This window comes from Syngnathus scovelli, chromosome 10 (assembly GCF_024217435.2).
Source record: "Syngnathus scovelli strain Florida chromosome 10, RoL_Ssco_1.2, whole genome shotgun sequence".
Classification (NCBI taxonomy): Eukaryota; Metazoa; Chordata; class Actinopteri; order Syngnathiformes; family Syngnathidae; genus Syngnathus; species Syngnathus scovelli.
In genome coordinates, this window is record NC_090856.1 from 9,796,328 (window position 1) to 9,810,565 (window position 14,238).

The 14,238-nt window shown below is 44.0% G+C and overlaps 1 long non-coding RNA gene and 6 other non-coding genes across 7 annotated transcripts; 6 read left to right on the forward strand and 1 right to left on the reverse strand.

The window, feature by feature from the left end:
- The first annotated feature begins 62 nt into the window (after positions 1–62).
- Positions 63–253, forward strand: LOC125976443 (U2 spliceosomal RNA). Its single transcript, XR_007484330.1, has one exon. It is a non-coding gene; the product is annotated as a U2 spliceosomal RNA (small nuclear RNA).
- A 422-nt stretch (positions 254–675) lies between these two features.
- On the forward strand, positions 676–866 carry LOC125976467 (U2 spliceosomal RNA). Its single transcript, XR_007484352.1, has one exon. It is a non-coding gene; the product is annotated as a U2 spliceosomal RNA (small nuclear RNA).
- Positions 867–1,836: 970 nt separating this feature from the next.
- LOC125976451 (U2 spliceosomal RNA) lies at positions 1,837–2,027 on the forward strand. Its single transcript, XR_007484338.1, has one exon. It is a non-coding gene; the product is annotated as a U2 spliceosomal RNA (small nuclear RNA).
- Positions 2,028–2,423: 396 nt separating this feature from the next.
- On the reverse strand, positions 2,424–11,588 carry LOC125967226 (uncharacterized). Its single transcript, XR_011087606.1, has 2 exons — positions 3,770–11,588; positions 2,424–3,666 (listed from the first exon to the last, which is right to left on the reverse strand). It is a non-coding gene; the product is annotated as an uncharacterized lncRNA (long non-coding RNA).
- Positions 11,589–11,876: 288 nt separating this feature from the next.
- Positions 11,877–12,040, forward strand: LOC125976408 (U1 spliceosomal RNA). The gene has a single exon (XR_007484299.1). It is a non-coding gene; the product is annotated as a U1 spliceosomal RNA (small nuclear RNA).
- A 663-nt stretch (positions 12,041–12,703) lies between these two features.
- Positions 12,704–12,817, forward strand: LOC125976494 (U5 spliceosomal RNA). Its single transcript, XR_007484374.1, has one exon. It is a non-coding gene; the product is annotated as a U5 spliceosomal RNA (small nuclear RNA).
- An 849-nt stretch (positions 12,818–13,666) lies between these two features.
- LOC125976398 (U1 spliceosomal RNA) lies at positions 13,667–13,830 on the forward strand. Its single transcript, XR_007484289.1, has one exon. It is a non-coding gene; the product is annotated as a U1 spliceosomal RNA (small nuclear RNA).
- Positions 13,831–14,238: the final 408 nt, after the last annotated feature.

A 14,238-nucleotide genomic window follows, 5' to 3' on the forward strand; every position in this document is an offset into this window, starting at 1 on the left:
AAACCGTAACTTGAATTGGTAGTCTCTTTATTGAAGTGGTTGCCTCAAACCCATCGGTGGTTATCGCTTCTCGGCCTTTTGGCTAAGATCAAGTGTAGTATCTGTTCTTATCAGTTTAATATCTGATACGTCCCCTATCCGGGGACCATATATTAAATTGATTTTTGGAACAGGGAGATGGAATAGGGGCTTGCTCCGTCCACTCCACGCATCGACCTGGTATTGCAGTACCTCCAGGAACGCTGCACCCCCTCTCTACTGGTTAAATCAAGAGTAGTTTACTCAGAAAGCCGTTGCGATCTGAGTTGCAATCTGGTTTGGTTTAAGTTCATGACGGCTCGACTTAAGCGACAGCGAAAGATTTTACGTACCCGTTGCATAATTTCTGGTAGTGGGGGACTGCGTTCGTGCTCTCCCCTGATCAAAATGTGAATGGTAACCAAATGACGATCAACAATTGTGTTTCAGCCAAATCTAAAATGCACCACTAGATGGCGATTCCATGGTAATGTTTACACTTACGTGTCGTTGTGAGTCCACGCTTGCTCTGCTGGTCGTAGAGTTCGGTTCCACGCTTGCTCGGTACGTGGCATTAGAATGAGTCGATACATTTAAACCGTAACTTGAATTGGTAGTCTCTTTATTGAAGTGGTTGCCTCAAACCCATCAGTGGTTATCGCTTCTCGGCCTTTTGGCTAAGATCAAGTGTAGTATCTGTTCTTATCAGTTTAATATCTGATACGTCCCCTATCCGGGGACCATATATTTAATTGATATTTGGAACACGGAGATGGAATAGGGGCTTGCTCCGTCCACTCCACGCATCGACCTGGTATTGCAGTACCTCCAGGAGTGGTGCACCCCCCCCCCTCTACTGGTTAAATCAAGAGTAGTTTACACAGAAAGCCGTTGCAATCTGGTTTGATTTAAGTTCATGAGGAGCTCGACTGAAGCGGCAGCGAAAGATTTTACGTACCCGTTGCATAATTTCTGGTAGTGGGGGACTGCGTTCGCGCTCTCCCCTGATCAAAATGTGAATGGTAACCAAATGACGATCGACAATTGGGTTTCAGCCAAATCTAAAATGCACCACTAGATGGCGATTCCATGGTAATGTTTACACTTACATGTCGTTGTGAGTCCACGCTTGCTCTGCTGCTCGTAGAGTTCGGTTCCACGCTTGCTCTCCTGCTCATAGAGTTCGGTTCCAACTCCCTTCCCGGACCTGTTTGTTTGCATTGTGCACGTTCTCCAGTCTGGTTTTCTTACATTTCCCCAAAACATGCATGATAGGCCCATTGAGCGCTCCAAAATACCCGTAGGTGCGAGTACGGACGTTTTTTCCGTCTCTGTGTGCCCTGCGATTGGCTGGCAAACGTTTCAAGGTGTCTCCCGCCTACTGCCCGATGACTGCTGGGATTGGCTCCAGCTCGCCCGTGACCCCCCGTTTTTTTTTTTTTCCGTCAAAATGTTCATCAAACAGCTATTGTGCTTTCGGTCCCGAAATGTATCAAAACATCGGATTGTTTTTGGCGAATGACTAATTCCTTTGGTTGGTCATTAAAAGCTATTCCCATCAGGAGCTCAGTTCATCGTTATTTTATTGGGTCAACGTGAACCACATGACACTAAACCTACGCGAACACACGAAAATCTGCAACCATTTGTTCGATGCACAGGTTGAAAACAGCACAGTGATGCATTATCATTCCAAACTGTTAATAGTTGTTGTTTGGGTGGTCGGTATGAGGCATTAGCATGAGTCGATACATTTAAACCGTAACTTGAATTGGTAGTCTCTTTATTGAAGTGGTTGCCTGAGACCAGCTTCCGGTTATCGCTTCTCGGCCTTTTGGCTAAGATCAAGTGTAGTATCTGTTCTTATCAGTTTAATATCTGATACGTCCCCTATCTGGGGACCATATATTAAATTGGTTTTTGGAGCAGGGAGATGGAATAGGGGCTTGCTCCGTCCACTCCACGCATCGACCTGGTATTGCAGTACCTCCAGGAATGGTGCGCCCCCCTCTACTGGTCAAATCAACAGTATATAACCCGGAAAGCCATTGCAATCCGATATTTTGATTTAAATTCATAGCGGCTCGATTTAAGCGGCAATTAATTCTTTGCGTTTCTTTGCTTCAGATTTCCCATCGTTGTTCCAGGAATTTTTAGTACAATTCTTATTCTCAAGTTTTTAAGAAAATGTCATTTTCAAAACTTGCTCAGAAAAAGAAATAGATATATTTTTCTGCGGTAATGTTGGAGATTTTCAATAAATACAAATTCATACCGTTTTAGGGTTCTCAGGTGAAAAGAGGCAATGCATGATGGGCATGTTTTTACTTCATTTATTATGGTTTATTATGGTTGCTGCTGTTGGGTTGACAACATTTATCTGAAATCAATCTCGGAGACTGTAGGTCTTTCTTGGCTTAGCGTTTTCTCCTGCGCAGAAGGGCGCATCCCGGACACAGCAAGTGTGGCTGAGATTCGCACTCTGCACTGAGAATCGCCGTGCATTTATTGAGAGAGAAACAAAGGGGCAAGTGTATATGATCGGGTAGGTTCACAGGCAGGAAATACATTCCAAAGTTATATCTCATTACCACAGAACAAAGGGGATACTCTCGTGGACGGAGCAGTATTGGACGTCTCATGACTATTAGCTTAACAAAAACGTAGTCTTTAGTGGCCCTGGGAATACATCCCGGTGTCGTACTCATGACTTCAACTTAAATGAGACCTCTGTCTGCTTCAGCCATCCCATGACAATCTCATGATCTGAACATGTCTAGCTAACTATGGGGCTTATTGTATAGCGTGGCTAATGACTCCAGTCATTAGCCGGCCATATGCCCCCAAACCAATTTCACAAGGCTAGATGGTCACATACTGCGGAGAGTCTTGCACACAAAAGTAGATACATAGAATCCAATGATAAAAAGTATATCATTTCCAACATTCCCTCCTGTTTTTAACATTGGAATTCATGGGAAAACAAAACATCAACTAATAACTACATATGTGTATAAATGAGTATATGCTTACACAATATAGTATAGTACCATCAAAAAGCGTGAAAATTTACATTCCAGAGTTTATCAGAACTACAGCTCTCCATTCGGCTTTGGCTGAGTTCGTCATAATGGAATGTTTTTTTTTTTTTTTTTTTCTCTTTTGGATCATCAATAGGAAGAAAAATAGACAGGTAGGTGATTTACGCAAGGTGGTCCCACTCATCTTGTTCACGCTGGACCAACATGATATTCTGGACAGCAAACGCTGATGTCAACATTTTAGTCATCATGTGACGAATACAAGGTATGATGCAGGATGTAAAAATACAGAGAAATAACAGTATGACAACTAAAACAGTTGCAACCTTCAAGAGAAGTTGCCTCCAATCACCGTAAAACAGCCACCAAAAGGGATGGGCATCCTTGGCTGGAGCTTCATCTTGGGACATAGCCTTACGGAGGTTCCGAAGTCCTTGTAGCGCATATTCGATGTGGGTGTCATTTTCTCCTGGGATGTAGGTACAACAGGAAGTACCAACTATTTCACACACACCTCCTTTTTCAGCAGTCAGGAGGTCCAAGACCATTCGGGACTGTAGTGCCATTATTTTCAGAGCCTGCAGCTCTGTCTGGTAACCTGTAAGGGCTTCAAGAGTAAAATTGGCAAAGCTCTTTAACCTGTAGTCCATGGTTTCTATTCTGAGAATAGTTTTAGCCACACCCGCCTGTGGAAAGAGTGTGAGCGCCACCTTTTGTCCTGTGCTCCAAAGCTTGTATTCATCTGGTACGTCTGAGCCCCAGACACTGTCGTAGGGATGGAAGGTGGGAGCCACAGCTGCACGGGTCTTTCGTTGATGATGTTCCTGAAAATGTGTCAGACTGAGGAACACAGTGTGATCTGACACATATACGGGGGCACATGTGCCATCCCATCGTCCGGGAAGGATTGCGTAGCCTCGGCGACCACAGAGCCACCATCCCCCTTCGATGATAGAATGGGGATTTTCGCCTCCTGCTAGGATTTGTCTGATTGCTACTGTGGTATTCATCGAGGTCTCGCTGGTACCTTCTAGAAGTGCGGTGGTGATGCAGCGCCTTGTATCTCCCACCTTTATTCCATCAACACGTCTTCGTCGGAAGCACAAGGGATGTGAGATGGCTTTACTCACTTCGAGAGTCACTGGAGCGGGTGTGACAACAGAACTTTTTGCCACTATTGTGAATGGCCTGGAGATGTTGTAACAGGGATGGGTGGCCAGTTGTGCATCGCTAATTCCTGACTGTTTCAGTCCTTCGAGGGGATTAAACCCAAAAGCCCTTAGTAATGCGAAACACCATCCACTTTTCTCTGGCATCGGTCGGGCATGTAGGACGGGCTGTTGACTTGATCGTGGCATTATGGAACATACGTAACAGTCAGTTTGGTTGGATGCTTTGGCCAACATTGACACATACTGGTACCACATGTTGTCTGCATGTGGTATATCTGGGTTTATCGTTATATACTTTGTCAACAGTTCGGTCGTCATTCTCTTGATTCGGGTGGGAGTTCCCCTTTCCCCTTGGGGACCCTGGACACTCCATGTCATCGGCAAGCATGCTACAGCCACAGCACAGACAAGCACTCCTCTGAGTGCCATTTTCTGTTCAGTTCCACAGAGCCACTTGAACCCCCAGGGAGCTAAATGGTCAGGATTCTTAGATCTTCACCGGTTTGAGACTGATGCCAAACTATAATTGACACCCCCTTTGTAGCCAGACTTCGTCCTGACCGGGGCCTAGGGGCCAAGCACTCTCTGCAGCTTACAGTGGCTGAGATGTATCCAGCTGGGTCTTTCTGCAATCTTGACAGCGGTGGGTGTGGAGAGTAGGACTTGGAATGGTCCCTCCCACCGGGGTGAAGACCACGTCTTTCTCTTGATTACTTTGATGAAGACCCAGTCGCCTGGTTTCGCAGAGTCATCCTGTGGGGATAAAGGAGTGGAGGGCAGTAAATTTGCATTTGAGACTTCTTTCATTTGCATGGTTTTGATCATGTAGTCAGCTAAAGTTAGCTCTTCTGTGGCTATGTCTAGATCATGTGAGAACAGAGGGAGCCTGTATGCTCTGCCATGAATGATCTCATAAGGGGTTAAACCCTTGCTACAGGGCGTAATCCTCATATAGAGTTTTACCAAATCTAGACATTCGGGCCATGGTCTTCCTGTTTCTGCCATGCATTTGGTTAGTCTATTTTTAATTGTTCCATTGGTCCTTTCAACGAGGCCAGCACTCGATGGATGATAGGAACAATGATTTTTTAATGTAATCTGCAAATGTTCAGCCATCTTATTAATGACTGAATTGACAAAATGTGGCCCATTGTCGCTGTAAATGGTCTCTGGGATTCCATAGTTGGGAATGATGGTCTTGCAGATAGCCTTCGCTACTGTTATAGCATCTGCATTTTTTGCTGGGACTATTTCTGTCCACCTTGAAAAGGAATCGATTAGGACTAAACAGTATTTGTACAGTCCACACCTGTTTAGTTCTATGAAGTCCATATGCAACATTTGAAACGGGTATGTTGGTTCCGGGAATTTTCCTCTTTTTGGCCTTACGTTCCCTTGTGGATTATTTCTTATGCATACTTCACATGCTCTACAAAAATGTTTTGAGTACAAATTGAAACCATATGTTGTAAAGTGTTGTGATATTAGCTCCTGCATCCCCCCCGTCGACACATGAGTACTTCCATGTGTCGAAATCGCAGCTGCTTTAAAAAGGGATTTAGGGAGAACAGGCTTATCATTTACAACGTATATATCTTTGTCTGTCAGTTGTGCTCCTTTAGCTATCCACATTTTCTGTTCCTGTTTAGGGGCTAAATGTTGCATATCATGCAGAATCTGTGTATTTATTAGTTCCTCCTTATCTGATGGCAAGCTCAGAAATAGATCTGAGGTTCCATATTTGCCTGTAGCAGCTTCCTTTGCTATTTTATCTGCTAGGGCATTGCCCAGTGATACCACGTCTTTCCTCCGTGTGTGTGCCTCGCATTTGCAAATTGCAAGCTTTGTGGGCAACATTACTGCCTGGAGGAGCTGGATTAGAAGTTGTGCATGTGTTATTTGTTTTCCTGTTGAGGTTATCATTCCACGCCTTTCCCATTGTTTTGCAAAATAAAAAACTGTTGAAAATGCATACTGGCTGTCTGTGTATACAGTCAGGTCTTGTCCATCTGCTAGAGTGCATGCTCTGGTCAGTGCAATGATTTCAGCTGCTTGAGCTGAGAAATGCGAAGGAAGCGTTGCCGCTTCTATCACTGTATCTGGGTTTTCCACTACAGCATAACCTGTCTGCGTTTTTCCTATTGGTGTTCTTGAGCAAGATCCATCTACAAACCACGTTTTACCTGAGGTGAGTGGTGTGTCTGACAAATCTGCTCTGGGCAGCTGCAGTTGTTCAGTTTCCTCTACACAATTATGAGGTATACCATCATTTGGTGTAGGGAGTAAAGTAGCTGGATTTAATATAGTGCAGCGTTTAATGGTTATGTGTGGCTGTGACAGCAACAGAGCTGTGTAGGACAAATGCCTGGCTGGAGACAGCATATTCATTTTACTTTGAAGTAGCAACACATCAACAGCATGTGGTACAAACAGGTCTGTGGGATGGAACAAGATAACATCTGCTGACGATTCTACTGCCATTGCGGCGGCACATATAGCCTGAACACATGGTGGCAAAGCTCTAGCTACAGGGTCAAGTCTTTTGGAATAGAAAGCTATTGGTAGCCATTTCATACCGTGTTGTTGAGTCAGCACTGATGTCATAAACCCATCTTTACAGTCCACTGTTTGCATAAACCTTTTGCTATAATCAGGTAGGATCAAATTTGTTGTTTGAACCAATGCCATTTTCAATTTTGTGAATGCTTCTTCTGCTTCTGGTGTCCATGTGATTTTATCTTTGAGTGCTAATAGCTGTCCATGAGCTACCTCTATCAGTGGTTGAGCCATTTCAGCATAGAATGGAACCCATGCTCTGCAGTAATTACATAGTCCTAAGAAAGACATAAGTTGTTTCTTTGTGACAGGTCGTGGTGTGTCTAATATAGCTTGTTTCCTGCCCTGTTGTACTGCTCTTCCCTTTGCTGAGAGTGTATGACCAAGATAATTTACTTCTGGTCTTACCCATTGTAACTTCTGTTTGCTGACTTTATTTCCTGTCTGGCCTAGGTGTTGCAGAAGGCGGAGGGAATCCTGTCTGCATGCTTCCTTTGTTTCTGAAGCAATTAAAATATCATCAACGTAGACCAGTACTTGACTCTCAGATGAAGGTGTGAAACCAGCCATACAGTTCATGATAGCCTGTGTGAAAATGGTTGGGCTATCGGTAAAACCTTGTGGTAATCTAGTATAGGTGTACCCCTGACCCTTATAGGTGAATGCGAACCAATATTGGGAATCATCAGCAACAGGAATAGAGAAAAATGCATTACTTAAATCAATCACTGTAAAATGAGTCCTATTTGGCTGTAATGAATTTAGTAATGTGTGCGGATCAGGAACATTTGGTGCTCTGGTCTGCACTGCACCATTTACAGCTCTCAAATCCTGGATCATTCTCCACTTTGATGCCTCTGCTTTTTGAACAGGGAATATGGGTGTATTACATGGAGAGTCATTACATTTCCTAATTATTCCTGCTTTTAACAGGTCTTTAATGACTGGTTCAATGCCTATAGAAGCTTCAGGCTTCAGAGGATACTGTTTTACTCTGGGTCTGTAAGAAGATATCGGTTTAATTTCCACAGGTGGAATGGCTGTAATCAGACCAACATCTGTCGGGCCCGTGGCCCACACAACAGGATCTACATTCTTCAAATCTTTTTCATCCTCCTCTGAAAATGCAATTGTTGCTGTCTGTCATTCTAGGGCATGGATTTTTGGGGTAGCTGTGAATAACATGCAAAATTTATGTCTATACATGTCACAGCTTGGGCTGTATTCGCAACTTGGAGCTTCCCATCCCATTTCACAAGGCTTATAATCAGTTGCTGTGACAGCTATTTTTAGCTTCGGACCTGTGTCTTTCCACTGAATATGTTCTGGTTTCAAAAGTGACACGTGGGGCATTGACCCTCCTCTATACATGTTTTTTAGATTTGTAGGTAAGATTACTGTGGCACCTGCGAATGATCTGTGATCAGAATATATATAGTCAATGGACACTGGAACGGAGGGCTGGTTTAGGAACTCCTCACTATATTCACTATCTGTACATGGTGAAACTTTCATTGTGACATGTAATTTGGTGTACTGCATTTCATCTTGTAAATCAGAAATAGTGGTTTTTGCAAATTTGATCAGATCTGCAGTTTCTCGGTCACAGAGGGAGTATGGGAAATCAAGTGAATAGTAAACGGCTTCATCATCCTCTGTGAGTAAGAGGTGTGGCACTCTGGCTGCTGTCATCCCATCTTTTAGTGGGAACACAGCTATGCCCAGGGCTGACATTAAGTCCCTTCCCAGGAGATTTACAGGACAGTGTGGTGAATAGACAACTGGTGCTGAAATCACGCTGCCTGTTTCTGGATCTTTAACCTTTAGTGGTAGGGTCATGTGTTCCAAGTATGTCTGACCATTAGCTGTTTTGACCCAAATTGACTGTTTTCCAGTGGTCAAGCCCTTAACTTTGTGTCTTAAAACTGATGTACAGGCGCCAGAATCACACAAAAAGGTTACTTTTTGTTCATTAACAATTAAATCTATTAATGGTTTTTCTTTTAAGTGACTCAATGATTCAACTGCTGTAAAAACATCCAAGAGGTCATGCCTGTCTTCAACATTTAGTCATGCGCTCTGTTCTGGCCGCGGTCCTTTTTTCTTTTTAGGACATTCTTTGGCCCAGTGGCCTTTTTCTCCACAATGCCAGCAGGCATTGGGGTCGCCAGACCAGCGGGGAGGATTCTTGGAAGCTGATCCTCTACCTCTCCCCCTGAAATTTCCTCTGCGTCCACCTCGGCCTCGATAGGGCAGGTGGTTCTGATAGAAGAATTCTGATTCTTCCACGCAGTCCGAGTCTGCCCAAAACACTCCAGCTGACCCTGTTGGAGTTTTAGGTTTCTTTACAATTTTAGCAGCATGTCTAGCCCATTGCATTACAGTGGAAACACTAGCTGTGTCTACCTCTACATTGTGTTTCCGAATCCATTCACTGATTTTGGATTCCATTCCATTTAAAAGGGCATTTTTTAATTGCTGTTGGTAGGGGCCTGCGTCTTGGTCGTCTGCGGGAATTCCACTGTGAACTCTAAATTCTTTTTCAAATCTCACTCTAAAGTCATCAACATCCTCACCCAATTTTTGTTTTATCTCTGCCAAACGTCCATAATCAGCTCTTCTCCTAAATGTTGTTCTACATCGGTCCCATAAAGCGTTTAATTGAGCCAAATATGGACCTCTTAATTGTCCATCATTTGGGTATTGAAAAACTTCCCCTTGATTAGTTCTACCTGTGTAATCTCCCCTCACTCTTCCCCATAAACGAGGGATGGAGCACTGGAAAGCTTCTCCTGCCTCCCTACCATTTAATCTATATGAGTGTATTACTCCTTCCATGTCTCTGATCCAGGATTCTACATCCTCTTGTGGATCAGGGATTCCCTCAACAGCTTCTCTGCACTCTCTGTTTGACCAAGGTCGAAACACGTACATGTGTTGATTATTTGGTCCGTCGGCATTTGGATTAGGGACCTGAATCATGGGATAATTGCCCATTATCGGGTCGTCACCTTCCTCGTCTGAGTATTTGTCGCGTGTTAGTTCAGTCATTTTGTCTGGGACAGCCTGCGGCTGGACTGTCATTCGTCTTGTCTTTTGTCTAGTGTGCTGAGAAACCGGAGAATAGGGTGGGGGCACACTGGCTTCAGCTCTAGCTGCGGCCTGCAATTCCCTCGAGGGATATAGACTGGAATGCTTAGGTTGTGCTTGAACTGCTTCTCCATTCACTCCGTCAAGTCCTTGTGGTGCCACGTCATTTTGTCTCTGTCTTTGTCCTCCTTGTCCTTCATTGTCTTCTGGCTTGACAAAACAAATTGTACCAGTCATTTTATTTTGCTGTGCTTTTCGGTCCTCTCTAGCTTTTAGTCCAGCTATGCGTCGTTTTTCAGCCTCTTTTAACCATAACTTCGCACATCCCAATTCTTTTTCCTTTTCTTCTTTTTTCTTTCCTTTTTTCATAATCACACTGGCCTCAAGTTTGGCAACTACATTTTTCCACTGATCTACTTTAAGGTGACCAGTCACACCATACTTTTTGTTCCATTTTGTCAACCATTCGATACTGTCTGGAAAGTTATTTAACATATACTTTTCATCTCCTGATACCTTGTCAGTAACACTTTGACGGCCCCCCATTTTAATCAATTTGGTCCAACTGTCAAATCCTAGGGATTTCTAAAGTTGGAATGTTTCTTTAGTGGGATAACGACTTTCTGTGGTAATTCCTGCTTCGACCAGTTTACTGGTGAGGAATTCTTGCCTGTGCTTCCACAGAAATTTGTTATTTCTTCCCACTATGTTACATGCAGCACAATACCGAGTGATACGTGCTACCATTCACACCACGGAATTTTCTTAACACAACGAGGTGTATTTACGTCTACAAGTACATCTGTAGACCGAATTCCTATTATTTGGAATTCACAACAAGGACTCCGCCGCCCTTACCCGGGTACCCTTTTTCTGGGGACTTAAATACCCCAACCACGCAGCCAACGAAGAGATCTCACCAAGTCTCCGAGAGATTCCTCTTGAAGATTCCGTCAATCGTCACCGCCGAGAGGTGCTGAACTGGACTTCGCCGGCCTGGTGGATGAACGTCGCTCCCCAGGGCTTTCCTCAGGCGTCCTTTGACCCCTGCCGTGCACGGATTCGGCGTCTTCAACACTCCTCGGATCAGCGAGCAGATTTTCAGGAAATCCCGGACGAGCCCCCAAAAATGTTGGGTTGACAACATTTATCTGAAATCAATCTCGGAGACTGTAGGTCTTTCTTGGCTTAGCGTTTTCTCCTGCGCAGAAGGGCGCATCCCGGACACAGCAAGTGTGGCTGAGATTCGCACTCTGCACTGAGAATCGCCGTGCATTTATTGAGAGAGAAACAAAGGGGCAAGTGTATATGATCGGGTAGGTTCACAGGCAGGAAATACATTCCAAAGTTATATCTCATTACCACAGAACAAAGGGGATACTCTCGTGGACGGAGCAGTATTGGACGTCTCATGACTATTAGCTTAACAAAAACGTAGTCTTTAGTGGCCCTGGGAATACATCCCGGTGTCGTACTCATGACTTCAACTTAAATGAGACCTCTGTCTGCTTCAGCCATCCCATGACAATCTCATGATCTGAACATGTCTAGCTAACTATGGGGCTTATTGTATAGCGTGGCTAATGACTCCAGTCATTAGCCGGCCATATGCCCCCAAACCAATTTCACAAGGCTAGATGGTCACATACTGCGGAGAGTCTTGCACACAAAAGTAGATACATAGAATCCAATGATAAAAAGTATATCATTTCCAACAGCTGCCATCACCACTAGATGGCGACTCTGAGAAAAAGGAGGTGAACAGAGGCGTGGAGGCAATAGAAACAGAAGCAAAGTATGATGGTAATGTTTTTTAATCTATTTTTTTACGTAATTAATAATGCTTTGGTTTTGTAATGACTAAAGGTACTATGTTAACAGTTCTATGAATGCTGTCTCGTCCACTGAATATGTGTGCTCACACATTTGTAGCAAATTAGCCTCTGACTGAAGATGGTGTGCGCGGTAAAGACCTCGGCCCCGGCGACTTGAACAACTCATACTTACCTGGCAGGGGAGACACCATGATCAAGAAGGTGGTTCACCCAGGGTGAGGCTCAGCCATTGCACTTCGGTTGTGCTGACCTCTGCGAATTCCCCAAATGTGGGAATCTCGACTGCATAATTTGTGGTAGTGGGGGACTGCGTTCGCGCTCTCCCCTGATTTTCTTGTGTAATACAGAATCATGGCAGAAGTGTACTTACGCGTAGCTTAAAACTACAGCGACGGGACACAGAGCGTTTTGCAGCATTAACTGTGCTTTTACTTGCCTAACTTCATTAAACAAATTAGTAAGTGCAAAATAAAATGAAGTAACTACGTTCCCGACTTGTTACATGATACGAACGTATGTTTTTGTAAAAATAAAAATAATAGACCTTGATATAACTTCCACATAACCTGCTTTCTGGAATACCCCCATGGATCATTTCCCGTTCTCAATTTACCTACACTATAAAGAAAAATTAATGGCCAAAACGTACGTGGACCCAGACAACTGATTTTACTTGCAGTACTCACACACACACACACAAAAAAAAAAAAAAAAAATAGTCGCCCAATCGATAGGCGACGCTGACCCTGGGTCATCGTGTTCCCACAATCCTTTGCGCTGACATCGTTTACGACGACGAACTACATTTCTAAACACCAAATACTTGTCTGAACTATACGTCTTGGTTGGTCATCCTAAATATAGCCAATATAGCAAGGTCTATTATTCTTCATTTTTTTAAAAAATTGTTGTTACAACCTGAGTGTGACACCGCCTGCTAATTTGGTGAGACCAGCAATGGGCTGGCCCGTTTTAGGCGGGTTTAGGCAGTCTACTCTTGTTTCTCTTCAGATCGTATAAATCTTTCGCCTTTTACTAAAGATTTCCGTGGGGAGCAACAACAAGAGTCTATCTCAATTTTTTGATGCTCTGCGAAAGCGGAGCTTCCTCTCTCTGTCTAAAAGTATATATAGTCGTAATGGCTACCTCCCCAAGTGCACCTGCGTGAGTGAAAAGTTTTGGCTCCTACAGAACTTGAAAATGACCAAAATCTTTTCACGCAGGTGCGCTTAACGAGGGAATCACACGGACACTCCATTAGGTACACCGCCATTTTCAAGTGTACCTAATAACAGTCCACTTTTAGGGAAATATCATGGTCAAAGGTCAAAGGTGTCAAGCTCTCAATCTTGGAAAATATGTTGGAATGATATTGGTCATTTTCAAGTTCTGCTGGAGCTAAAACTTTTCACGCAGGTGCGCTTAACGAGGGAATCACACGGACACTCCATTAGGTACACCGCCATTTTTCAAGTTCCCTCGTTACGTGCACCCGCGTGAAAAGTTTTAGCTCCTGCAGACCGTGAAAAGACCAAAAACTTTTCACGCAGGTGCGCTTACGCAGTTTAGCGTCATGAATAAAGCGAACATATGTAAATTTATAATGTAAGTGAAAACCCACACAAGCGCAGGATTGCGAAGCTTGTTGAATTAAAATCCACAAAGAAGTCTTCGGGCTGCACTTTGACGGAAAAAAAAAAATACAATGAGAATATTAGATGAGGACAATCTTACATTATAAATGGAAGGAATACAAACACGTCATAAATTCCGAAGAAAATGTTCTAATTAATCTCTAATTAATGATCATAAGCATGCACAGATTACTGTTAACAGTTGTACGAAGGCTGTCTCATCCACTGAATATGTGTGCTCACACATTTGTAGCAAATTAGCCTCTGACTGAAGATGGTGTGCACGGTACAGACTTCGGCCCCGGCGACTTGTACAACTCATACTTACCTGGCAGGGGAGATACCATGATCAAGAAAGTGGTTCACCCAGGGTGAGGCTCAACCATTGCACTTCGGTTGTGCTGACCCCTGCGAATTCCCCAAATGTGGGAATCTCGACTGCATAATTTCTGGCAGTGGGGGACTGCGTTCGCGCTCTCCCCTGATCAAAATGTGAATGGTGACCAAGTGATGATCAACAATTGCGTTTCAGCCAAATCTAAAACGCACCACTAGATGGTGATTCCACGGTAATGTTTACACTTAAAACGTGTCGTTGTGAGTCCAGGCTTGCTCTGCTGCTCATAGAGTTCGGTTCCAACTCTCTTCCCGGACCTGTTTGTTTGCATTGTGCACGTTCTCCACTCTGGTTTTCTTCCATTTCTCCAAAACATGCATGATAGGCCCATTGAGCGCTCCAAAATGCCCGTAGGTGCGAGTGTGGACGTTTTTTCGTCTCTGTGTGCCCTGCGATTGGCTGGCAAACGTTTCAAGGTGTCCCCCGCCTACTGCCCGATGACTGCTGGGATTGGCTCCAGCACGCCCGCGACCCCCTGTTTTTTTTTTTTTTTTC